General features: G+C 50.0%; 1 long non-coding RNA gene across 2 annotated transcripts in view; it reads left to right on the forward strand.

The window, feature by feature from the left end:
- LOC131756823 (uncharacterized) overlaps positions 1–26,908 on the forward strand; it is a 55,648-nt gene that overhangs the window by 21,324 nt on the left and 7,416 nt on the right. Inside the window, exons 2-5 of one of the 2 annotated variants that reach the window (XR_010840708.1) lie at positions 4,304–4,491; positions 11,468–11,598; positions 17,207–17,351; positions 26,686–26,833. This is a non-coding gene — a long non-coding RNA (uncharacterized lncRNA). The remainder of the gene's footprint in view (positions 1–4,303; positions 4,492–11,467; positions 11,599–17,206; positions 17,352–26,685; positions 26,834–26,908) is intronic. The other variant, XR_010840709.1, reaches the window with a different exon arrangement.

Consider the following 26,908-nt stretch of genomic DNA (forward strand, 5'->3'; position numbering starts at 1 on the left):
CACTTAGAGCAAAATCAATCACTCAACTAAGAATAAAAGGTGATGGCCCACGTGTAAGACATAGTGGGGGACACTGAGACGTCCCAGCTGCCCCTGTTCCCAGACCCACTGTCCCACACCCACGCCCTTCGTCCCTGGTTTTGCTCTTCCACTTGATTCCTCCTAAGACATCCGGCCCCTCCCCTCTTCCCATCTCACCGAAGGCCTCCCATGCTCTGAAGCCAACTCTTGAGGACTGTAAGCCGGGGCTTTCCTATGTTCATTGCACACAAAGAAAAGGCAAACTGGGGTAAGTGGAGTGATGGCTGGCAGCCAAGGAAGAGCCTGCCAGGAGGTCCAGACACCCCAGGCTTGGCCCCAAGGGCTAAAGGGGTGGATGAGTCTCTGTTCACCTGGAACCCATTCTGCTGAGCAGCTCTGCATTGAGCCATGGCAATAAACAGTAATAGCTGCCTTTTATCAAATGATTAAAACATGCCAGGTGGTGTGTCAGGCATTTAGATGCATCTGTCTGGCTGGTCCTCTGAGGCAGGTAGTCATTATCCCCATTTTACAGATGAGGACTAAAGCTCAGAGGCATTCATCAGCTTGCCTGAGGGCTTTGCCTCTCTGAGCTTCCAATGTGCTTAAAGTCAGCCTGTGATGAACCCTCCCGCATTCTTTTTTTCCTCCCTATGCGCCCATCTTGCAATGAAACGGGAGCTCTTTGAGTGCAGAGCTGGGTCTGGTTCCTGTCTGCATCCCATCCTGCCTGGCACACTGTAGCTGCTGCCTATTCTCCAGGTCCTTCTAGGAAGCCCCAGGATTCTGAGGCCCAGCTCTTGCTGCGATCCTGAAGGAATAAACCCAAATGCCTTCCTTGAGGAAGGCCAGACCCCTTATCTGGGCAGGGTGTTTGGGAAGAGGGGCTGAGCTGTGGCCAAGCGGCTTGGTGACTGTGGCTGTATGGTAGTGAGGCGTTTCCAAGACGAAAACTGTAGGAGTCCCTATCTCTTTGTGCCTCCTGGGCAAGGCATCTGCTCACGCTAACGTCCCTGGTCATGGCCTCAGGGATCTTTCCCACTTCAGGTACTGAGAAATCGCAGGTATCTCTTGAAAGATGATCCCATCGTTTTATCCAGCTCCTCATGGCAACCCCTGGCAATCCTTGAGAGAGGAGAGGGCCAGGGAATTGAGAAGTGGGTCCTATTTCCACACTCCTGCCTCCATCCTATCATGTATAATAGACAGTGTTAGGTCATTGTGACCCCAGATATTGCTGGGCTGGTCCAATCTCTCCATTTATAAATGACAAAGCCAAGACTCAGAGAGATGATTGTTTCCTGCAAGGTCGCACACGAGAAGAGGCATTTCAAAACGCCCTGACTCTTCATCCAGTGCTCTTCCCACAGGATACATTGCTTCAGCATCAACTCTGTTACCAAGGCGCTACCACCCAGTTTGGGGTTCTGGAGGTCACTGACTTTTCTTGGTTGCTTCTTGGTTGGAGGACTTTGTGTCTCACCTGGGAGGAGGGGGGATGGGTGGGTAAGACCACCAAAGGACAAAAATCACAGGTGCCTACCTGGGCCCTTTTTGGCCCCTGCAACTTCACAAAATGGCAGGCTGGGCCACTTGTGCTCACTGTTGCCCACGCCCGCTCTGTTCCCATTGTCTGGAAGCTTGGTGGGAGGGCAGTTGTCTCTATTTTGAGGACTGTGGTTGCTGTGGGCCCATTAGTGGCACAGACTTTCTACTGAGTAGAGGTCTGTGCTCTTTGGCCAAGCAAGGGTCTGGCTCTTCCTAGGCTTGGCAGGACAAGTTGGGTTAACTGGGAGCTGCCCTCCTCCTCGTTGTCGCCATTTCTTCCAGAGGGAAGGAGTGAGCCATCTGCATATTTTCAGCTGAGTTATATTTTGCATAAAGTAAACTTAGCAAACAGAGAACACAGTGAGAATATATTTGGCTTTGAAGCATCAGTGTTCTGACAGGCATTTCCTATTAGCTATCTCTGAGCCGACCAGCTCGGCTGGGTTTTGCTTAAGTGGCATAATTCTCCTGCAGTGGAGACAGCTCATTCATTAGTCATTCCAAAAGCCAAATACGAAATATCCTTCTCTAAGCCAACTCCACCAACCAGCCCTGCAGCCCACAGCCCAGGCGGAACAATGAAACTGTGGAGCTTATGGGCCAGTCAGAGGTCGGCCTGGGAGCCACCTGTCTGAGGGCCTTGGAGGATGGCTTTGGCTTGAGCCTTTCATTCCCTCTGGAACAGGAAGGACACATCTTCCCCCGGTTGGCAGAGGCCTGGAGGTCCTTTTGGAGGATGGGCTCTATCCCATGTCACTACTGAGTCACCTGCAACAACTCGAAGCCCTGATTGAATACACTCCATTTGGTTTATGTTTTTTTAGGTCCTAGAACCTAAGGGTACTTGTTCTAAGAGGAAGCAAAGGAATGTGTCCTTTCCTGTTGTGCCTCTCAGCTGAACTCAGTCCTTCCTTGATTGGCATCCTGCGTGTTAGCTCTTTTAACCTCTGCGCAATGAGGGCTGATGTCCCCATTTTACAGATGAGGGAACTGGGGCTCACAGAAGTGAAGAGACTTGCCAAAGTTCACACAGGCAGGGTTCGAGCCTGTCAGTCTCCAAAATGCATCTTCTTTCCTCTGTCAGGAAACCTCCTTCAGGATGATTATCTGAGTTTAAAAATAAATATACATATGGAGGTGAGGATCTCCTTTTCTCAACTTTGGAAGAATAAGAATGCCACTGTATTACAGGCAGGATGGGCTGAAAAGCCAGCCAGGACGAAGCAGGGAAGGCATTGCTGTTCTGAAAGGAAGGCTGAAAACACCTGGGGTGGGAGCTGGGGCGGGGGTAGTTCTGATGGGGGCAGAGCCTCGTTTGAGGTGGGCCAAGAGCTGGGACCAGAACAGGGACAGGGAAGGGGTTGTTGTGGTTCCATGGCCCAGCTGGGGATTCCACACATGCCCCACTGAATGGGCCATCTGACCAAGCAGAATGCCATGTGGTAAAGACTCCACTAACACCCGGTAATGGGGGGAACACCAGAGGAGCACCGAGAAAGTTCCTGTGCAGAGGCGAAGAGCTGGCAGTTGTGACCACAGCTGGTGGTTAGTGTCAGACTCTCCAGAGGGCCTCATTAGCACTCCAGGTGGACAAACACACTCACAGGTGCCCAGGCCAACAGGGAGGTGGGGGGGAGACAGGCCATATCAGAGGTAGAATATATATATATATATATATATATGAGCTAGGAATGAGAATCTCAGAGTCCTTCCAAAGTAGACCTCCAAACTAGTGGTGCCCTCCTTAGCCTGGCATTAGACCTTCCTCAGGCTGGCCTCAACTCACCTCTGTAGTATCATCTCCCACCTTGCCCTTCATCCCTCTACTTTCTGTCTCAAACTATTTGTGGTTTCCAAACACACATAACACTTACTCTACAGCTCTTCCACATGCTATTTTCTCTGCATGTACTTCATCTCTCCCATTCATAGCCCCACTAACAAACTCCTATTCACCCTTCAAAACCCTGCCTAAATGTATCAGGAAGCCTTCTCCATTTTCCCAGGATACCTTTTTTTTTTTTTTTTTTTTTTACTATGTTCCTGTCCCCTTTTCTATAACTCTAGTAAATCATTGATTCTCGTGCACTGTGGGAAACCCTGTCCTATTTTATCTCTGGATTCCCAGGACCCAGTGGAGAGCTGGCATATAGAAAATGTTCAGTCAATTGATAAAGCAGCACAGCCTGAACGGCTGAGAATTTGAAAACGTTTGCCACGGAATCATTGTGCCTCAGACCTGAAAGAAAACATACAGTTGATCTAAGTGAACCATCTCTCTGATGTGGTCCCACCTCGTCTATATTTCCAGCCTGATGTAATGTACATACCACCTAATCTAGTAACTGGCACATATTAAACACTCGAAGAATGGTAGCTGATGTTGTTGCTGTTGTTTCTCAGGGACTCAAAATGGACCTAGAAGAGTCCATAGAAAGAACACTGAATCTGGAGTCGGGGCTGCAGCTCTGCGTCTAAGACTCCAGATAACTGGATAAGTCATGTCAGCCTCTCTAGACCTCAGTTTCCTCATCTAGAGTGACGGATACAGCCATATGTCCTATAATTGGGTCCCTTCTAGCTCTAATGTAAACAAGCCAAAACAAAACCAAAACAAATATCACTGATAGATTTAGGGATTCCAGCTATGATCTTCCTGGTGTGACCCCTGATCAGAAACCAGGGAACCAACCCCAACCTAAATGGTTCTTCTCGGGGTGTGTTTTTCCCACAGGCAGGACCAATCCTCAGGGAGGCAGAAACTCCTCCTTGCCAAACTGGCGGCCAGTCATATCTGCTGTGCCATCCTGGAGAAGGAGGGAGAGAGTCTGTCATGGAGCTTGTGGCAAAATCCTTCTTCCTCCGCAAACACCAGCTATGATTAGCTGTGTCCTCACCACGAAACTGCAGGGCTGTGTGCGGGTGAGTCACAGATGTTCAGATCACATTTATAGAGTGCTTGCAAGGCGCTGGGTGTGTGTGTGGGGGTGCTTCGTGGCTGTCAGAAGCACCCCAGTTCCCTTTCCCTAGCCCCAGCAGTTGTTGAGTCCTTAGGACCCAGGCATTTGGGTTACAGATTTTAAGAACCATCCTCTGATGCTACCCAGCTTCCAGGCAGTTCCTTATGCCAGGCCTCTGCCATTCAGAGCAGGCCACCTAGAGGTGGATAGGGACTTGCCCCTCACACCGTTGTCTCCACCCCATCCCACCCAGCAGGACTGCCACAGGGACAGACCCAGGCCCGAACCCCTCTCTCCCTGGTCCCTGTCATCCCCAGGGCTCCTCTGAAGGAACTGGACGATCTCTCTAGCAGTGGTTGGTCTGAACCTCACAACCTCCAGGGGCCCTAGCTCCATCACCCCCATACCCCAGGCTTACTCTGTGGCTGCTGATGTGAGGCAGGGCTGCAGCCAATGGTGCAGGAGTCCCAGCCCCTCTGAGCTGGGCACTCTGTTCCCAAATGCCCCCCTCAAGCCCCCATCCCATCCAGTGATGGAGGACCCTGAGCTGCCAATAGGAGCTAGAAAAGAGGCGGAGGCCTCTTAGGTGGAAGAATTCTGGCAGACAGGCAAGTCCCAACAGATGGACCAGGGCTGTGGCATGCAGACAGTGAATCACCTAGGTCCCCGCTGCTTACTGGACAGAGCCAGGATAATGACAATAATAATAGAGATCCAGGGTGCTGTTATTAATGCCCACCTTTCCTCCCAGGATGGTATCTCGCCTCCATCTATCTAACAACCCTCAGGGGCAGGGAGTTGCTAAGGGCAGAGATTTTGTTGTCCTGTCTTAAATGGGTGGAAACTGAGGCCAAAGTTATTCTCTGCTGAACCCAGGTAGTCCTGAGAAAAAGACCCTGTTTCCCAATGTCATCCTGATATCAGGAGAGTCACGCCGGCCCACAATTACTGGTCCTCCTTACTGGCAAGCTCTAGGCTCAGGTTTTTTTTTTGTTTGTTTTAGTTCACAGCCTTTCCTCTAATCCTTACAACAGCCTTAAGGGACAGGGATGATTATTAGCCCCATTTTACAGATGAGGAACCTAAACTTCAGAGAGGTTAGGTAACTTTTTCATGGTCACACAACAAAGGAGTAGCAGGGCCAGGATTTGAACCTGGTGGATTGACTGTGCCTTTGCAGCCTCCTGCGCAGCTATGCCATCCACAGTCAGGAATCCCAGGATCTCCAAGGCTGGCTTCCTAGGCCTTTCCTGGCCTTTCTCTATGGCCTTCCCCTCCTGGATTCACTCTATCTCAAGATTAGGGCTCTTCCCAGGGTTCCTTGGAAGCCAGCTTTCATTTTCATCTCTGAGCAGCCGTGGAAAAGTAAAGATTTAACACTTTAATTCTGGGGTCTTAGTAATTATCTGGTAACTACCACCCATTCAACTCTACCCACTAGTTATTATAATAACAACTATTCTAATTTAGAGAAGCAATCATGATGATCACAGCGTTCACTGATCTCCCATCGGAGGCTGGACAGAGATAGATAGAGCCTTGCCCTTTTTAAAATTTCCAAATGGTCCTGGATTTGGGAGTCAGGAACACTGGATTCTAGGCTTAGTTCTGGCAAGGATGCCAGACATCATATGGCTGAGTGAGCCCCTAAATCCCTCTGTGTCTTCATTTTCCCCTCTGTAAAATGGGAATAATAATTTTGCAAGGTGAAGTGTTTAAGCTTCTTGAAAAAACATCATAATAAGACAATCTTTTCTTATTTATGATTAAAAAGCACCCTAGGGTCTGATGCCTCAGTGGTGCATTATCTTCACGCCCCAGTCTCCCACTGCTCTGGCTGCCCAGCCCTTGGGGAGGGTACTGGATCGGGGCTGGGGCAGGGACTGATCTCTGGGTTGCAGTGGAAGTCTTACTTTTCCAGCCCTTATCCTCAGCAGCTGTCCTCTGCCAAGGCCCTGGAGCTAGAAAAAGAGAGGCAATTGCCTGAGCGCAATAAATGCTTTTATTAGTCCTTTTATTAATGATGGTTGGTATTTGTTGAGAAGCTGGGACAATAGTTATTCCAGTAAGAGGATATTAAGCTCCTGTGGACAGGCCCTATTATATCTAACATGCTCTGGCCCCCGCCCTCCCCCGACACTGTTTTATTACAATGCAGCACACCCCTGGCCTCCTAGCAACTCCAAGAAGAGAGAGGAGTGGGGGGTGGGGGGGTGGGTAAGGATAAGCTGGTGTCATTAAACACATAACCCTTTTCAGAGGTTACGGTAAACCAATAGCAGGAAGCTTTTGCTTCCCCCTTGAGAGCTTAGGGAGCCTGGGTGATTTTTGCATTCTTTTTTTTTTTTTTTTGCCTCCTCTGGGTTCTTGGCTATTTTATAGCCAAGATAAGTTGGTAGTGATGAGTTGGTAAAGGAGGAGGGCATCCTTGACCATTTGTTAAATTTGTGACCATTCCTGTTCTTTATTTTCATCTATTTTACATTATTTTTAATTTAACAAACACATTTATAATACTTACTATATGCTGGCAGTGTTCTGAGTGCTTCTCAAATACTAATTTATTTAATCCTCATAACATCCCTATGAAGCAGGTACTATTATTATCCCTATTTCATAGATGAGGAAATTGAGGCCCAGAGAGGTTAAGTGACTTGCCAAAGGTCACACAGCTAATAAGTAACAGAGCCAGGTTTGAAACTAGGCAGTTGTCTCCTCTGTGCTCTTTATCTGAAATTGAAACTGAGTGTGAAAAGAACTGGGAAATATTTCTAAAATTCAGCACCTTAATTCTTTACCAAAGGGAATTAGATATTTTCATATAAGTAATAGTATAATAAATTATAATAGCAATCCTGAAAATCAGAATATCTGTGAGTTGAAAGCATCCTTAAAGGTCATCTGATCTAATCCTCTGATAAATACAAGAATTCTCTCTGCAACATCCCTCATATGTGATCCTCAAGCTTTTGCCTGAATACCTCTAGTGACAGGGAACTCATTACCTCATCAGGCAGATCTTTCTAGGTTTGTACAGTTCTCACTGTTACAAAAGAAAGTTCTAGGACTTCCCTGGTGGCGCAGTGATTAAGACTCTGTGCTTCTAATGCAGGGGGCCCGGGTTCAATCCCTGGTCAGGGAACTAGATCCCACATGCATGCTGCAACTAAGAGTTCTCATGTCGCAACTAAGAGTTCGCATGCCGCAACTAAGGAGCTGGTGAGCTGCAACTAAGGAGCTCTTGAGCCGCAACTAAAGGAGCCCACCTGCTGCAACTAAGACCTGGTGCAACCAAATAAATAAATAAATATTTTTTTAAAAAAGGAAGTTCTTCCTCGGGCTGGACTGAAATTTAGCTCCCTGTAACTTATTCTCATGAAGCTACCTTAGTCTTCTAGAACTGGGGAAGAAAAAAAAAAGATGTCTCCCTTTTGTATAGGAGGTAGGACTTAAAGTACTTGAAAACAGCTTTCATGCCCCCTTAAATCTTTTTTCCTCTTTGGGGTTAAACTTCCTTAGTTCTTATGTGGTCCTCATTTGTTATAATTTCCAGATTCTCTGTCTTCCTGTTTCCACCCCTCAGATGCATAATCCTTTGTCAGTGTTCATCCTAGAGTGGTGTCGGAAGGAAACACACATCAGGTGTGGTCCAGGAGCTCTGAGAAGAACAGGATCACTTCCTCCATCTCTTTCTTCTGTACTCTACCCTTCCAGTGATGCAGCCTAAACTCACCTTACGTGCTTTGAGAGTCACATTATACCCTTGACTCATATTGAGCTTGCAACCAACGTGTGGCTCTTTTAGCTCCACCTTCCAAATTCTGAAATTGTACTGCCATGCTGGGTTTTTGTTTGGTTTTGTTTTAAGCCCAAGGGTAGTAAATTTCATCTTGTTAAATTCAGTTCCTTGTCCAACCTATCAAGGTTGACTTGGAACCTTACTCTTTTACCCATTTAGTGATTCCCTACCTGATTTTGTATCATCTGAAATTTTGATAAATATGCTATCTGTGTTGCCGTTCAGGTTGTCATTAACTTTTTTTAAGCCAAATAGGAAAATTTCCAAGGTTAGGTTTGTGGAGGAAGATGGGGTAAAGCTAGAGTGATTCCAAAAATACGTTTTGTTTTTGGATCAATATGGGTGACTAGTGTTATACACTTTCTGGGAGTGTGAGTATCTGGGTAATTGGGTAAAGACTCATTCAGCATCATTTCTGTGTCAGAGCCTGTGACCCATGATGAGGCAGGAAGGCAAATATTGACAGCTTGGTTCATAGATCTGATTGTTTCCTATATACCCTCTGCCGACCAGTACTGAGCGTTGAAAGGGAGGATGTTGTGAAATAGAAGCAAGGCCCACTGTGATGAGACAAACAGGACTCCCAGACCACAAAAAGCCAGGAGGTTGCTGTAAGCATTAAGATCTCCAGAAGTAAAAAAGAAGACATTCTTGGAGCAAAGACAGAGCTAAAAAAAAAAAAAAAAAAAGAGCTTTAGCACCCTGCATGGAGTTTGAATAAATTTTTCTCAGCTTGAACAGCCATTCTCTTCTGTCATTCCTTAGAGGTCACACCTAAAAGCCAAAAGAATCAGACTGAGACGACCTCATTGGGGTTCACAGAAGGGGGGTCTCTGATTATGCCAAAGGGTGTTGGAAATCAATTTAATGTCGCAATCTTGCTCCCTAGCCCACTCATACCCCGCACCACAGGAGTATATTTTTAGCTCTTTCTAATATTCACCCAGATTGTTCTTCTCCTTGCCCATTTTGACACAGTCTTTTTATTCTCTAGTTCCCACCTCTTCTCCACATGCTGCGCCCCACCCCCCTCAGGAGTCTGGTGCGCTGTGGTGTCCCAGGCACCTGAGTTGGATGCAGACGCAGGGAGGAGGTCGATTTTGTTGCCTGGGGGTAATTATTTGTGGCTGAAACTTATGGGACTTCCAAGACAGTTATGAAGGAGAAATGGAACCAGGTTGCCAAGTCCACTTAGGACAAGCCAGTAAAGCTGAACTGGGACCAAGTGGGAGCCAATGTCTGGGGCAGACAGAACAGTAGATGCTGAACTGATGGGCAGGCAGGGTTTTTCATGTGTCTTCGGTGGCCAAGGCAGAGGCATGCTTCTTGGGGTAAGGGTCCAGGCTAGGCAAGAACATCCTCAGCCCTATGCCTCCCTGCTCCACACTCCAGCCCTGATGCCCACCTCAGACTCTTTCTTGCTTCCACGATGCACTGCTTAGTCCATTAAGGCTGCTATAACAAAAATACCATAGACTGGGTGGCTTCAACAGCAAACATTTATTTCCCATACTTCTGGAGGCTGGGAAGTCCAGGATCAATGTGCCAACTGATTCGTCATCTGGTGAAATCCCATTTCCTAATTCATAGACCATCATTGTCTTACTGTGTCCCTACCTGGCAGAAGGGGTGAGAGAGCCCTCTGGGTCTCTCTCTTTTTTTTTTTTTCCCTCTGGGTCTCTTTTAGAAGGGCACGAATCCCACTCATGAGGCTCCATCCTTGTGACCCAATCACCTCCTAAAGGCCCCACCTCCTGATACCATCACATTTCGGATTACACGAACCTTCAGTCTATAACAGACCCGCTTTGTCCGTCTACTGGACTTGATGCACAAGGCCCACTCTCAACTCAGGAGGTACATCCCTTCCATTCGAAGGGCCTGTAATCAATGTAAGAGACACTCCTGTTACCTGCCTCAGCTCATTGGAGCCCCACTAGGTGGACCACCCCACCTGGGCTCCCTGCTTGGCCAGGTTGCAGGGAGTTGGACACTCACGCAGCATCGGACCCTGTGCCCAGTAAGAGCTGAGCTCAGACAAATGGGGGTGGCCCCCCTCAAAAGGATGGAAACCACTTATCTGTACAGAGTCGACATTTCCATTACTTTAGTAACTGAGACCCTTGTTCAGTTAAGTCACTAAAAAGAAGACGAAAGTAAATGGAATATGTTTTTTAAGTCATATACATTAAGGGAGTACATAAACAAACCAACCCCTACATAGTTGGTCTGGATTCTGTATTTCACTCACAATTTATCTTTCAGTCACGCCAATCCAGTTAAAGGCCATAGGGCTTACTTATGATTATTTTCTATTATTAGGCAATTTTTTATTTGCTTGTGGTCTGATTCTTTCAGGTGTAGGCTTATGGGCCTGTGTTAATTTGTAGGGTTATTTATGTCATATTACAATCTAGTCTAGTCTATCGATTTCCTACACATTTTCCTCTCAAGATGATCACGAATTTGAAATGAATTAAAACTCTAAACTCAGGAGTGGGATAAAAGGAGTGAGATGGGATTTGAGAAGAATGGAAGGATCCCCTCTTGGTATTTTGCCCCAGTGTCCTGGACCCCAAAGGCAGAAGAAAGCAGGCATTCCCACGCACTGCGCACAGCTCTCAGCTCAAGGGAGAGGGAAATAGGAAGATAACAAAGATAAAAACATCAGCTCCACCCAAATGACTCAAATGAAGGCGCGTCTCAGAGTCTTTCTGTTTTCCTGAAACTCAAGGCCTGAACCTAGGAGAGCACTGTCCAGCTGCCTGTGCTCGAATGGGAGCCTCATAAATCTCCAGAAAGTCTCTGACCCTTTCTCTTTTCACTTTGGCTCTGTTTCTTTCTTTGCTGAGGGTCCCTATTTGTCAGAGCAGAAGGGAATTGCATCAGTCAGTTTTGAATCAGACAAAACAAAAACAAGTGGGCAGCCTTCTTTGGAAAGGAAAAAATACTGGTGGGATTTTTTTTTTTTTTTTCACCACCCCTGACTTATTAAGCAGCACTAAGTATCTTAGAGGAGGGTGGCCAGTATTTCAGATATACGAAGGGGAGCAGCAATTTGAACACTGTAGTGGGGGTGGGTTGGGTAGGAAAGCAAGGGTTTGGATTCAGCCTCACGGTTCTCCCTCTCCCCCTGCAGGTTAGAAGAGGCAGAGAGACAGCACAGCCTGGGGACGTGCAGGTGTGAAGGTGCGTTTGCGCAGGAGTGACCCTGTACACACGGATACAGGGAGCAAACAGAGAAAGGAGTCCAGGAGAGGAAAAGAAAAGGTGACTGAAGTTGAACAAGAAAATACTCTGGGCAATAATAGTGAGGATAAGAGTGATAATAAGAACCATATGCTGCATTCATTCGTTCAACATACATTTACTCAGTGCTGCTCCGGGCAGGGAATGTTTTAGGCTCTGAGGATATAGCAGTAAATGAAACCAACCCCTGCCTTCAAGGAGCTTAAGTTGTAGAGTAATACATGTCAGGCCTGTAACACCTGTTATCTCATTTATAGACCCCACGAGGTGGTTACTGTTATCCCATTCTACAAATGATGTGGCCAAGTCTCACAGTTGAGTCAAAATTTGAACTCAGGTCCCTCTGACTCCAGAGCCCCTAGACTGTGATACATACCCCCCCACTAGCGAGATCCCAGCGAAGGCCCACTGGCCCTGCCTCAGTGGTGAGAGCTCATTGGACAGACCACTTTCCCTCCTTGAACCTCAGTCTATCCATCTGTGGAAAAGAGGGGATGGATTCATTGATCTCTGAATCCCCTCCTGCTTATTTGGAAAAATATTCTATACTGGTATCCTCCCCCTCCCGAGTGCTTCCTGTGGAGACGAGCGATGACCACCCAGAGTAACGCTTCCCACACTGGGTTCCAAGGAATTCTTTCAAGGGATTCTGAAGTTTTCTATGAGAGTTTTATTTTTCTGAGACAGATTCCTGAGAACCCTCAGTTCAAGAGAGAAGCAGCCCTGGGGTGGACCTCTGGCTGGCAGAGGAGAGAGAGAAATGGGGTGGAAGGGAGGGTGGGGAGAAGGGTCCGCTGGGGGTCAGGATGCAGCTAGTCCAGGCAGTTGCCTTTCTTCTGGGAGGGACAGGGCTGGGGCAGTCCCAGTAAAGCCCCTCCCCTTTCCCCTCCCCCTTCCCCACCCCTCCCCTTCCCCTCCTCCCTCCTCCTTCTTCTTCTTTAAATACCAGCGAGTCAATACCTTGCTCAGGTGCAGCCGCCCTGAGGCTGGGAGAGGTGGAAAGCAGCGGGGGCCTTGTGGGGCCCAAGGCTCAGAGCCCAGGAGGGTAGATGTGGTTCAGGCTTACACCTCGGACTCTGAGGACCCGGCTAGAACGTTTGAGGGAGGAGGGATGTGTCGCCAAATGGTAACGGATGCCCAAACAAGGTGAGATGGGTCCCAGCTCTGCACCTTAACCCTGACTCACCTCACCTGGCTGGTCAACCGCTCTACTGTGGAAAAGTGAGGTAACAGCGTGAGCCCGGCTCGCACAGCGGCTAAATGCAGCCCAGGTCCCCCCTGATAAGCTTGGTCAACTTATTAAATTACACAGGAAAAATCGAGATGGATTATTAATTCTGCACACCTCTCTTCTCTGCCTGGGGAACCTGCCTTCCCGGGTTTCACTTTTCAAAGGCTGAAATAGATATGGAGATTTTGCACTTAACTAAAGGAGAAGGGAGCTCACTTCATCTTTTCAAAACCATTTTGGTTCTGAGCTCAGTGGAACCAGTAAAGACCCAGTCACCCTCTGGCATGAAAGGTGTTAACTTGGAGTCTTCAGTCAATTCTAGACATCAGACTCAGGAACAAAGAGAATTAATTTCGGAGGCCCCCTTAGCCGGCCCCTCCCCTTCCAGCCTGTAAGCTGAGAGCCTCTGTCTTGACTTGCTAGGTATTAAAAAGTTAAGTCTGTGAGGTCACCTGCAATGCAGAACGCCAGGTGCCGGAGCTTGCCCTACAGGGCAGGATTATCTTATCAGCCAGGCTGATAACACTCAGGAAAGTCTGGCCATGAGGAACAAATACTTATAAGCCCAACACCTTTCAGTCCATAATAGATTAGGTGCAGAATGGGAACAGGAGCAGGGGGCTGAGTTAGCAGTCAACTCTGGGCATTGGAGCCTGGTTCCTGATCAGAACCTTCCTGCGCTGGAGAGAGCTGTGAAGAGCTCATTGGACAGACCACCTGTCCAATGAGCTCTTCGGCTCATTAAGAACAAGGCATGTTGAGTGTTGAACTTGTTCAGGAGGTACTTTCCCATATGTCACCTCACTTGACCCTCACGACAGCCTGGTGAGAGAGCTATTGTTACCCCCATTTTACAGTTGAAGAGACTGAGGTGCAGAGAGGTTAACTAATTTGCCCTTTCACACAACTAGCAAGTGGGACTTGAACTCAGGTTTTCTGATTCCAGAACCTGTTTGCTTTCCACGCTCCAGTGGTGGCCTTGACCTGTTCTCACTTGGCTACCCTTTGAATTGACAGCTCCCCAGGAAGCCCCCTTTGCCCCTCTGTCCCCTGGTCACAAGCTCTGCTCACTTGGCAGATGAGGCAGGCCAGAATCTGATAAAGAGAGAAGAGGAGATAGTGACACCATGGGAATGGTTGAGGGGTGTTCTAAAACAGCCCTGGCCCCCCAATACATACAGCCTTGTGGGCTCTCCTGGGGCTTGGAATTCATTATCCCTGGGAGAGGTGATTAAATGATTAAATACAAAGGAACTAGAATGAGAGGTCATGCTTGGTGTCAGAGGAGGGGTCACTGGTTTCCTCTTGTGCTAGTGTGGAGAGGGGGTAGAGGAAGCCTCCTCCCTCTGGGGCCTGAGTTTCTCTTCTGCCAAAGGAGAAGCTGGACTAGATGATCTTAGACATCCCTACTTCTGGCACGTCTCAGAAAAACCTCCTGGGACGAGGATCTCTGTAAGCCCTTTTCTATCCATCCTCAGCCAGGAGTGGGAGAGTGTTCTGGAGGAAGCAACTTCTAAGCTAACTAAAGAGGAGGTGAGTACCTGGGGTCTGGAAGCAGCCCACGCAGACGCCTGGAGGTGAGCGCCAACATGTGTGTGCCTGAGTCACTGTGGTCCCGAAGCTTAGGTTACAAGAGGCTGAGAGATGAGGCTCAGAGATAAGCAGGAGCCAGATTACAAAAAGTCTTGTAAGACCATGTCAAGGAGCGTAGGCTTTATCCTAAGAGCAATAGGGAGCCAGAAAGGAGTTAAAGCAAGGAAGTGGCATGACAATATGTGTGTTTTAGTACTTTCCCTCTGGTGCAAATGTGGAGACTAGATTGGAGGGTGAGGGACAGAAGAAGGTGATGGGAGGAGAAAGGGCAGGGGCTGAGAGACCCCACCTGGACTTATTTCTGCTTCCCACCCCACCCCTTCTTCTGACCGAGGCTGGCCTGGTTGTGATACCCATATTTGCAAAAGTAATAATAATGGCTACCATTTATAGATGCTTCCTCTGTGCCAGGCCCTGTGCCGGTGCTGTGCGGACTTTGTCTCATTTAAACCTCACAGTAACCCTGCTGGGTAGGAATGCTTACCACCCATATTTTTTTTTATTTTGCGGTACGCGGGGCCTCTCACTGTCGTGGCCTCTCCCGTTGCGGAGCACAGGCTCCGGATGCGCAGGCTCAGCGGCCATGGCTCACGGCCCAGCCGCTCCGCGGCACGTGGGATCCTCCCGGACCGGGGCACGAACCCGTGTCCCCTTCACCGGCAGGCGGACTCTCAACCACTGCACCACCAGGGAAGCCCCCACCCATATTTTATAGATGAGAAAGCTCTGGTCAGAGAGGCCAGGTGTCTTGCCCTGAGTCACACAGCTGGTAAGTGGTAGCACCACCACCCAAGCAGAGATGTGGCTCATTGTTTTTAACCACTGGGTGCCCTGCCCCCTGAGGTGCCATCCCCATAGTTAGCCTGCACTCTCCGGAGCGGGATGGAGCTGCGTTGGCCAGCTTCCTGCAGCAGAGGAGAACTAGAGCAGTCCTAGTTGGCACAGACGTGATTTGCTGTGGGTCCCTTTAAACAAACTGTGAGTTGTGTTTGGAGAGGGTGTGAGATCTTTGGGAGTGTTTGGGGTCCCACAGCTAGTTTGCCTTTGCCTGTCAGAGGGGAAACAGAGCTGGGCCTGGGGCAGGGTCTGATGCTGGGGACCCTCCTCCCCATTCCCCTCTCACATGAAGGGGCCTCTCAGGATCCTTGGGGCTTCAGGAACCGCTTCCCAATCCAGAGGGGAGCCAAGAAGTCACACTTTGCAGAGGCTAGAGAATGTAGAGGGAGAATGGCTACTATCTCTTTCCCACGCTGCCTTTTCCAAGAGGGGGAATAGGACCCAGGTCTGGGTCAGGGAGCTCTGGAGGGCACCCCAAGGTGATTAGAGCACCCCAAGGAGGTTAGCACAGGGGCAGTGCTCCCAAATGCCAGATGTCTGTGCTGGGCCCTGCCGTAGAGAGCTGGGTAACCTTGGAAAGGTCCCTCCCCTACTCCCTGTACCTCAATTTCCCCACTGGATGAGGAGATCCCTAAATCCCCCCTCTCCCAGCCCGGGAGTCCGAGTCTCCAGAGCCTGGATGAGGCTGTGGTCCAGGCTGACTGGCTTCACAGCTCTCTCCAGCCATGGGGGCCCATCCTGTCTCTCAGGGCCACCGTGGAGCCAGGCTAGAGGGCAAGCTGCCCCTTGGGGCTTCCACAGCCTGAGCCAGAGCAGCTGCTTGCCCGCTCCAGGCCAGCGCCCTGCCCCTGCCCCTGCCCCCACTTCCTCCCTACCCTGTAAGGACACCAGCCCTTCTGGGTTTGCTCTGTCAGTTGGAAGATAGGGCTGGCTTGCACCTGCAGAAAGGCACACTGATTAATTTATTTTGCATCATTTTGCATTACCTGGCTCCCGGGCCTCCAGCTTGACATGCAGATTTATGTAAAAGAGACCCGACATGCAAATGAGCGAGGCCTGCCACTTGTTTTAGTAACAGGCAGGGCTGCATCGCTGGCTCCCCAGCTCAGCTGCTCTTCCCATGGCCCACTGGCTCTCCCAGGCCGAGGAGGTCCGTCCCCACACTGTGTTGCCTCTGCTCTGCTCAAAGGCCAGGCCAGGTAAGGAGTCAACTTGACAGTGAGGTTAGAAAGAAGAAGGAGGCTCAAGACACTGCTTCCCAAGGAGTTTCTGGCTGTGACTTGTTGAGAGACAGAGTGGAGAGGTAAAGAGACACACACAACCAACCAGAGAGTACGAGGCCAACTGAGAGAGAGGCAGGCAGCGATTCAGACAGGGGAGACAGGCCTGCACACAAAACAAGTATGGTCGGAGAGGGATAGACAGATAGACAAAGAGCGGGCAAAGCATAAAGTCAGAGAGGGTGAGAAGCAAAAAAAAAAAAAAAAAAAAAAGCAAGCAGGAGAGTCGGGGACATAAGAGGGGGATGTTGATGGAGGGGGCGGACACCAAGAAAGAAACAGATTTCAGAGTTGCTGTGGAGGAAGAAGTGAGGATATAGCAACAGCCTGGCTGTGGGGAGGAAAAATGAGGGAGGAGTTGGCAATGACAGCTTGATGCTGGGGAGTTGGGGGAAAAGGAGTCACAGGCGGATGTGACGGGGGAGACCTGTGGGGAGAGACAGGGGAGCTGCCCTCTTGGAAGCCCTGGCAGCGGCTTGGCTACCACAGGCAGAAGCGGTGCCACCACCTCATAAAGCCTGATTTGTATCCGTCTAGCTATGTTTACACACACATAGCTATAGACACACACTTACAAACCACACAGACATGCCTTGGGTAGAAGAAAACATTCTAGAGCTATGAGGCTCTAGAAAGGGAGCTTGAGGGGTTGTCTAGTGTGGCACTGGCAGTGTGTCTGTCCTCCCAGGGCCCAGGGAGAGTTCACAGCCTGCCACCCCCACCTTCCAGCTGGAGAGCAGCTGACACCCCTGGTCCAGGATGTTCCTTGCTCACCTGTCCCAGCCAGCCTCCCCGCTTCCTGTCCTCCGAATGCACTCGATCTGAGCAAGAAGGTAAGCAAGCAAGGAAATAAAAAACAAAGAGGAACCCCCTCTTGTTCCCACAGCCTCTTTTGTAGCGAAAGTGACACTGTGGGAGGACAGAGCCACGTGTAGGCCCGGGGTGGGTGATCTTGGAGGGCAGGCAGGGGCAGGGTGGGAAAACTCCCTTGGCTTTTGGATAATCTCCAGCTCCCCGCAACGAGAGTTCCAGGGAGGGGACAGAGGAGGCATTTCTTAAAACCTGAGGTGGTGGCACTGAAGGTACCCTCAGAGGCCCTCCAGCCCAACCTCATCATTTCACAGAAGAGGGAACAGTGACCCAGAGAGGTCCAACAGCTTGGTTAGTGCATAGTCCGGCTAGTGTGGGGTTGGGCTAATGGATGTTTTTGCTAAACAACTATTGTTTCCTCCAGATTGTTTCCTTGGCATTGATGACCTTCCCCTCTCTTTTTCTGATTCTTCTGACTTGGTGCTGGATACACACACAGCCCCTTGAAGAGTGGACTCTAGTTTTACTCTGAGACAGATGAACTTTGTACACATTGTGAAACTTACGGGCTCAGATGCTGCTGTGCACTTTTCACTGGTGCTCCCATGAAGACCTAGGACTCTTTGGGTCACCTGTACCATCTTACCAGCTAGTACTTGCCAGTTCCCTGCAGATAAAGCCTGCAAACAGTTGAGTCCAGTGAAGGCGTAGGATTTCACCTGGCAGAGATCTGCTTTAAGATGGGGTCTGCAGGCACCCGGATCATCTCGGGAAGCCCTCCCTGCCCCTACACACACATCTAGAAGTGCAGGTCAGCTCCTGAGACTCACGTTACTGCCTGGGCCTGACTCTCCGCTTGGTTCAGCCAGAGGTCATCTAGCTCCCCTCTGGCCCTGTCTTTTGTGTCACTGTGTCCAGCTTCAAGTATCACCTCTGTGTTAACCTCTAATCCAGTGATTGTTAACTTTTTGGGGGTGAGATACCCTTTTGAGGACATGATTAAGGCCGTGGAGGTTCTCCCCTTATGGTACTGTTCATGCCCATGAGACTTTTCATATGATGTCACGGAATTTGTGGACTCTCTGAAGCCCACAGACCAATATGGACCCAAGAGTCCTCCTGGCATCTCAGACCTTAGGAAGCGAGGGTCCCAAGGCCCCAAATCATTTCAGAAGAAAACTGAAGCTCTGACAAGGTGGCATTCCTGGATACTTCCCATAGAATGTCTTCTTTCCCTCTTTCTGTCTCAGGGATTCCTTTCTAGGCAACTATTTCTTCCTTGCTGAAAAGTCAGATCTAAGCTTTACCACTATCCCCTAGCTACGTATCAGGCAAGCTCAAATGGCACATAATTCACAACTCAATTTTACTTTCCCTTGGACTCCCTTTCTCTCTGTCCTCCTCTCCAACAGCCCCTCCCACTCAGCCATGCCCCTAACCCCATTTTGCTCTGTCTCAAGCCAGGGCTCAGCTGAGCACCAGACCCTGAGGTGGCTCCAGAAGATGAACAGGGTAGGTGACACACTCTCAGGGAGTTGAAAGCTGGTCAGTCTTGTCCCTTTGTCAGCTAGGGGAGACCACAGATGTCCATGTTCTCAGAAAAAGGGCTTCTGAGGGCAAGAGTGGGTTGGAGGAACAGAGAAGCCAGAGGAGAAAGGGAGGGTGGGTAAGCAGAGTGAGGGCTCTCTCTGCAGATTCCAGACCCTGAGCACTGCCCCGTCCCTACCCCCACCTCTCCTTTTCCAAAAGCTGGTGATAGAGGAGGTTGTGGACTCTGGGCTCTGGGCCTGGCTGGAGAAGCTGAGGGGCCTCTGTGTGAAGGGGAAGCGACGGGAGGGCTGGAATCTCTGGGGGCCAGGGCAGGCTAGGGGCATGGGAAGTTCCTTGTGGAAGGCCTAGGACTCAGGGTGGGCCAGGGCTCAGAAGAGTGAGAGCAGGCCCCTCGCCAGAGAGAGGTCGGCCAGCCCATGGGGTGGCCCAGGCATCCAAAGTGCCTTTAGATGGAGAAAGCTGTTTAATCTCCCCCTGGAAATCAGGAAGTTGGAAACCAGACAGCTGAATACGGGGCCAGAGGAGTGATTTCAGAGGAAGGATGAAAAGAATTAAAGTCAGCTCAGGAGGGAGCAGAGGAGAGAGGGCTAGGGCAGGTCGGGAGTGTGTGGCGAGGGGTTGTCTGCAAAGCCCCTGCACCCTGAGCCTGGCTGGGAACAAGTCTTAGATGTCACCTCCTCCAGGAAGCCTTCCTTGCCCCCATCCTTAGCTGTCCCCCCTTGCACGACAGCACCCTGGGCACACAGGCACACTCCACCTGGTATCAGCCTCACGTCCTCTTGTCTGTCTTCCCCACTGGACCCTGCACTCCTTGAGGATAGAGGTGCTGTCTTCTTCATCCTGAATCCCCTGTGCCTAGAACCATCCTGGCACCCAGCATGGGCTCAGCCAGGGCTCACCCAGTTGGTTTTAAGACCCTTGACTGCCGAAATCAGTGTTAGTCACCCACAGGCTGTGATCTAGAGTGCCTCCTTGCTGAGGCGGAATCTGTGGGCGAGGGTCAGTCCTGTCATCCACGGGCATTCTGGGGAGGTGAGTGTCAAAGCAGAGAGGGGCTACCAGGGGGTTCTGAAGATCATGGGAGAGCTCTGAGAGGAGACAGAAAGAGGCTAGGAACAGAGCCTCAGCCCAGATTTCCAGTCCAGGCAGGACCACAGAGTGTGTGTGTGGGGTGCTCTTGTGATGGGGGCACGGCTTGGTCCTCTTAACTGTCCCTCTACTCCAGGCCTGGAAACTCCAGCCCCAAATCTCTGGCTAAGCAGCAAAAAGGGAAAAGAGTGTATGGTGGGTGGGTTATTTACCCCTGGCAGAAAGTGTCACCCAGGGCATCCTGGGGCTGAGGGGCAGGGACAGGGGCTATGGTCCCAGGAGACCCTAGGTTGAAGGACAAGGACTGTCCTAGGAAATGGCCTTGTCCTGCATCAGGTCTAGATGGGAGAGTCAGTACTGGAGGACAGCTGGGACTCAGGCAGAGCCTCTGGTGACTCCTCTGTTCTGCTGTCTGCTCTAGTCACACACACACACATACACACACACACACCATCAGCCATACTTGCTTGCTCTCATATTTCCTCCCTCCCTCTCTCTCTCTCTCACACACACACACACACTCACATACATGCACACTTAAACATACATTTAAATAACTTGCAGACATATATTAGCAAAAACATTCCATCCGGGCTGGGATTTCTCTCATTGCTTTGAATTCCCCTGAGTTTTAACTTGAAGAAAAAAAAAAAAAAGGAAGAGGCAAAGATTTGACTAATGTTGGGTTAAGATTTTTTTCTTACCCCTTTCTTTCTTGGTTACTGACTGCCAAGAATTTATGTTTGTAAAAGGAAAAGAATTAACTGTGTTGATTAAGAGGCAAACTCCCTGGAAATGTTCTCTCTTAACCCTTTGGTACCCTCTCAGTGAGAGATACTGGGGTACTCTGGCCCAGGGCTTCACATCTCTGGGCTGGAGGCCCAGAACCTTCCAAGGGGCTGATCCTCCTCAGAGGGAACTTACAGAACAGAGGCAAGCCAGGCCCTTTGGGCGTGCGAGGGCGTGTGAGCGTGTGTGTGGATAAGCAGATGTGTAGGTAAGTGTTGTGAGAGTCCGTGTGTGAGCATGGGTGCTGTGAGTTCACGTGTATGCGTGTGTGAGTGTGCAGGTGTGGGAATCAGCGTGCTGGCTGCATGCCTGTGCCCCAGTGGATGTGGGGTGCGCTGGGTGTCCCTGCTGCCTGCTGGCCGGGCGGCAAAACACCAGGAAGGGGAGGGGAACTTCACCTTGACCAAATTAGTGGGCACTGATTTGGCAGAAGCCGAGGGCCTGGGGGTGGGGAGGCTTTAGCTGAGGAAGCAGGTTCTTTCCTCATATCTAGCAGCTGTTACCACAGACTGACCACACCAAAGCCAACCCTGGCCATCACTCAGTGTCCTTGCGTGGGGAGCCGAGGATGGGGGAATTCTTCCTTTTTCCAGCTCAGCCTAAGCACGCACCTCCCCGTTCTCCTTCCACAGCTTCCCCAGCCCTTAGGAATAGCCCGAGCCACGTGGCTCCCGAGTTAGGACAGACAGCAGAGGGGCTGAAGCCTCTGTGATGAGGCAGCCCTGGAGCTGGGACTGAGGGTTCTGACTGGAGAAAGGATGTTGCAGGGAGAAAGAGGAGCAAAGGAGAGCTTGCTAGAAGCTCAGAGCCTCGTGCATATGCATCCAACCATCCAGAACTACCGGTAGTTCCTGAGCCCTCCACCTGGTCTTACTCCTCCCGGACCTTGCACTGTTTCCCTCAACCTGGACAGATCTTCCATCCCTCCTTTGTTTAGCCAATTCCTACTTGTCCTTCAAGTCTTAGATGTCACCTCCTCCAGGAAGCCTTCCTTGCCCCCATCCTTAGCTGTCCCCCCTTGCACGACAGCACCCTGGGCACACAGGCACACTTCACCTGGTATCAGCCTCACGTCCTCTTGTCTGTCTTCCCCACTGGACCCTGCACTCCTTGAGGACAGAGGTGCTGTTTTCTTCATCCTGAATCCCCTGTGCCTAGAACCATGCTGGCACCCAGCATGGGCTCAGCCAGAGCTCACCCAGTTGGATTTAGGACCCTTGACTGCCGAAATCAGTGTTAGTCTCTCCACAGGCTGTGATCTAGAGCACTTTGTATACACGCCCCCGCTATAACACTTACCACAAGACCCTAGTGTCATCTGCACATATATTTGACCCTCTTAATTTTCTGTGAGTTTCTCAGGACAAGCATTTGGTCATAGTCATCCCCAGGGCCTTGCACAGTATCAGACAAATAGTAAATGCCCAATAAATGTCAAATGAATGAAAGAGTAACCAATGCATGATAAAAAGTCCAAGAACATATATAGAGGGGCTAATGTAGCTATAAAGATTGTTAAGGGCTAGAGTGCAGAGGGGAGACTGTGCTATCAGAGCAGGATGGGAGGATAGAAGGGAAACATTCACTGAGCACTTACTGTGCACCAGCACTGCCCCAGGCATCCAGGGGTCATTATTTCATTTTATCCTCTCCATCTTGTGTGTGGGGGGTACTTACCTCGTTTGATATATCAGGAAATTAAAACTAAGAGAGGTTAGGTAACTTGCCCAGGGTCACACAGCGGTACAGGTTCAGCCGGGATTCAAACCCAGAGCGTATGTTTCTCCCAATGTGCCGTGGTTCACGAAGGACGTGAGTTTTGAGCAGAGTTTTGAAAGATGAGAGGGGCATGGCTTTGTAGAGAAGGATCACAAGCTCAGGCAGGTGGAAGACTGAGGTTTCCTAGGAAGAATTAATGCTGGCTAGCTTGTCCCGTGAGTTTACATAAGCTACTTTATGTCCAGGAAGCAAGGGGAGGACCAACGTGACAAAGGACAGTGCAACCGTGGAGAAGGCAGCAGAGCAGAGAACAGTCCAGGAAGGCCTTCAAAAGTAGATCTGAAGCCCAGTTTTGAAAAGGCAATGGGTGGGGATTTTCAAAAGGAGCCAACACAGATGTAGGGCTAATTGGGTGGCAAATGCTATGCTGAGCACATATTAACACATTTAATTCTTCCAGCAAGGCTCGGAGGTGGGTCCTGCTATGATCCCCAAATACTGGGGAGAGTGGAGGCCCAGAAGGGTTAAGTAAGCTGCCCCAGGTCACAGGGCTGGTTAACGGTAGACCTGGGATTTGAACCCAGACAGTTTGGTTCCAGAGTCTGTGCTCATGGCCACTGAACCAAGGAAGGTGAGCAGGGCTATGGAGGTCCCTCAACATGGAGGGTCACTCTAAGTCACATTGGCAGACCGTCTGGGAGTGTGATCCGGATCTGGTTGGAGGGATAGGAGAGGTCAAGTTTAAGGAAAGACACAAATCCCAGGCTGATGAGTGAGGACATCATTTCAGGCTGGGGAACACTTAAAAGTGGGGGGCAGGGACAGAGTCTCTGATGATCTAAACCTTCTCCATGCATGTGAAGAACTTGTCCTTGCTTCAGGGACTCTGGAGTTCATCACTCCTGTCCCAGCCCCCATGAGGGAAACCCCAGAGGGCTATGATGCTGTGGGTTATTCCTAGGCTACTTCCCCTGGAGCACGCTAACCTATTTCCTCTCTACCCACCCAGCCTGTAAGCAGGGGAGTCAAGCCAGACGTGGCAAGTAGGCCCACCCCTGGCCTAGCCCTTGTTCCTGCTGGATGCCTGCTGCCCTGGGGGACGGGGCCTTCTCCTTGTTTCCATTCAGGCCAGGACCCCTGGGAAGGGGACTTGCAGCCTCCTGGTATCTCAGCTCTAACCTCTCATAATTAGAGGGATTCTGCCTTCTCCAGCCATGTTCCTTTGTGGTCTGGGTGGGTGTCACTGTCCCAGGCCAGCCCATGCCTCTGTCCAGAGAATCCAGAGACACTTAGGAAGAGGGCAACAGCCAAGCCATGGGCTGAGGGAGGATGATGACCCCCCCACACACTGTCCTGGTCTTGTGGTTTTGGGGGGTGTTAGATCTTTTTGAAGGGGGATGCTTTGTATCAGAATACTAAGAGCTGTTCTCTCGAATACACATGTTCAAGAAACGCTTTCTATCCAGCTTTGGAACTTTGGGTCTGGAGGGAACCGGCATCTTGGGATTCCCCTATGACTTCTCTTATAGCCACGGCAGATCAGCCGCCAGCCATCCTCTCCCTCCCCTTCCCTGGGCAGGAAACCATCTTAAAACATACCTTTGAAAGGTCCTCTCAAAGAGCCCTTTACCTTGGTACAACACCTTAAGAGTGACCAAGCATTCTTGCATCCTTGGCCCCCTCCTCATATCAGCCCTATAAAGCAGGCAGCTCAGAGATGATTAGACCCATTTTACATATGAGGAAAATGAGGTCACCTGGTTGGTGAATCATGCTGGTCCCACTGTTATATCTCTAGGCAGTGAGATCAGAAGGTAGTCTGGGAGGGGAGGGGCTGGGATCTGGATCAATGCAACCAAGGAGATGGAATTGGAGAGATGAGTGATCACAGTTCCTCTGTGTTCAGAAAGTTCCACCTTGAGTCACCTGCTCTTCTCTGACCATGACACCCTCAGCTTCCCGCTGAGTGGTGGTGAATCAGCTCCAAGTTGCTCTCAGCCAGACTCTCGTATGATCTGACTCAAGGTCCGTTTCAGGTAGGCAGTATCTGTGGAGACTTCTGGTATCAGGCCCACATCTAAACAAGAGCGAGGATTTGAGAAATATTTGTGAAAAAAGGACAGCACGAGCAGCATTTGGGCTCTTCAGAGAAAAGAGATGCACAGGCTACAGGTGCGGCTACAATAGCAATACACAATTACATAGCAGCATCACCACAACACCCTGCATTGCTTTAGCACTGCTTCCAAAGAGCTTTAAACACCTTCAGGTTTATTAGGCTACTTGATCTCATAAAAGTCCCACAGATGGGTGGTGATAGTTATTATGACCATTTTATAGATGAGGAAACTGAGGCCTGGAAAGGTGTTAAGTGATGTGCCCAAGGCCTTACAGCAAGAGAGTGGGGAAGTAGGGCTGAGTCTGTCCTGTTTCTAGAAGTTTCTCTAGGTGTTTTGTTCATGGGACTCCCTTTTGGTGTCCACATTCCTATGAGGCAAGGTGTGGACAGAGAAGGTGACTGGCAGCAAGCTCAGAGAATTTTCCTGCACAAGGTCACTGAGAAACAGTGAGTCAGGCTCCCTTATATTGAGGTTAGTTTCCTCTTTCACTTCTCCAAACAATTGTTGGGGAGTGAGCTCACTTGTTGTTTATTCTCCGATGAGGTGCCTTGAAGGGTACTTGCACAGGGGTACTTGCACAGAAGGGTACTTGCACAGTCTCCCCTGAAGGGTTTGATAGTTGTGGTGTTCTGAAAAAGTGGCCAGCGCTCTTGCCCTGGGAGTCCAGCCCTCCTGGCCCAGTAGTGCCCCAGTCAGGTGAGGGGTCTTCGCTAGCCCTGTGGGTTACCAGAGTGTCGACACCGGTTTCCCGACCTCTAATATCATTCCATTCAACCCTCTCCATGGCGGAACTTCCTAAAGCTCTCCCTCGTTCTCAAAAATTGTCAGTGGGGTCCCATTCCTTCCAGCCTCAGCTTGGCCTTCAAGACCCAGCCAATCAGGTCCCAAACTGTCTCCCCAGCTTCAGCTCCTCCGCCTCGTCCTCCTCTACAAAACGCTGTCTTCAGCCAAGACTGTAGGGCTTGTCTAGACATGCTTTGTTTTCCCAACTCCACTGTTGACTGCGATATTATTCCCTTGGTCTGGAAAGCCACTCCCACCCTCTCTGCTGAATTTCTATCCATCCTTCAAAACCTATGATGAATGTGATCTCCTTCATGAGGACCTCCTTGAGGACCTCCTCCAACCACCAGGAAATGATCCCTCCCTCCTGGGATGTCTCACTTGGCATATGGGTCTCTACACAAGCAGTTCTTGGTGTGTTGTGGCAATGGTATAAAGCCTTGGATGTTTGTAAAACTTCAGAGATTGCAGAATTCTGTAATACCACGTGTGTGTGTGTGTGTGTGTGTGTGTGTGTGTGTGTGTGTGTGGTGTGTTTATGAGAGGTGAGCACAGCTATGTAGAACACCTCAGCACAAGAGGGATTGGACATTTACTGGGTTTGAAATGTGTCAATCACTTCTGCTCGGCCAATGTACAGACAGCCAGGTGTATCCCTCAGAGGAGAGAGAACGCTCACTATAAAATCCATAAACACTTGGAGGAAGAAAGAACAGAGAGGGGGAGAAAGTGAACAGTATGTATTGATCACTCTATATTCCAGGCACCGAGTTAGAGAGGAAACTTCATACGAACGATGAGCTCACTTAAGGCTCACAATAGCTTTTAGAGGTAGGGGTTATTGCCCTCATTTTGTGGATAAGTGCCATTGAGGGTCAGGGTCTTCAGGAAATAGACTCTGAGAGGAAGACTGTGTGCAGGAGGTTAATTGGGGACTGTTCACAGAGCAAGGCCTGTAAGGAAACAGGACTGGGCGAAGGGAGAGGTTGAATGGCATTGGAGTTGCCACGAGCCCTCAGTCGCTCCCATGGGGCACACTGAAGCTTAGACCCTTCAGAGATGTTCCCCCTTCCAGGGAATGGGGCTGGGTCATTGCACCCCTGGGAAGGGGCATAACTTAGGCAAGGCCGCTCCCTGCAGCTGAGGGCATTTCCTGGGGAGGGACAGCACTCACTGCATGTACAACTTTGGACTTGAGAAATGCCTGTCCTGCACACACAGCACTGCTAGCAAGTGGGAGGATTAGGGATTGAACTCAGGCCTGTGCTTTGCTCTGAGGCACCATGTGGCTTTCAATCCATCTCAGAATTCAGCCTGGCCACCCTGTACCCAAAAGGCACCTTCAGGAAGACCATGCCCAGAACGTCCCCCGCGGAAGTCACCCCATGAAGAGAATGGTCTCCACTTTTTGGAAGATCTCAGTAGATCTGGCATCCAATAATAGCAGTGAGAAGGCAGGTATTGCTGATCAGTTAATGATGTTTTCTGATTCTTACACTTTGGAAACTTTGATGGTGGAATACAAGTGT

This window comes from Kogia breviceps, chromosome 5 (assembly GCF_026419965.1).
Source record: "Kogia breviceps isolate mKogBre1 chromosome 5, mKogBre1 haplotype 1, whole genome shotgun sequence".
Classification (NCBI taxonomy): Eukaryota; Metazoa; Chordata; class Mammalia; order Artiodactyla; family Physeteridae; genus Kogia; species Kogia breviceps.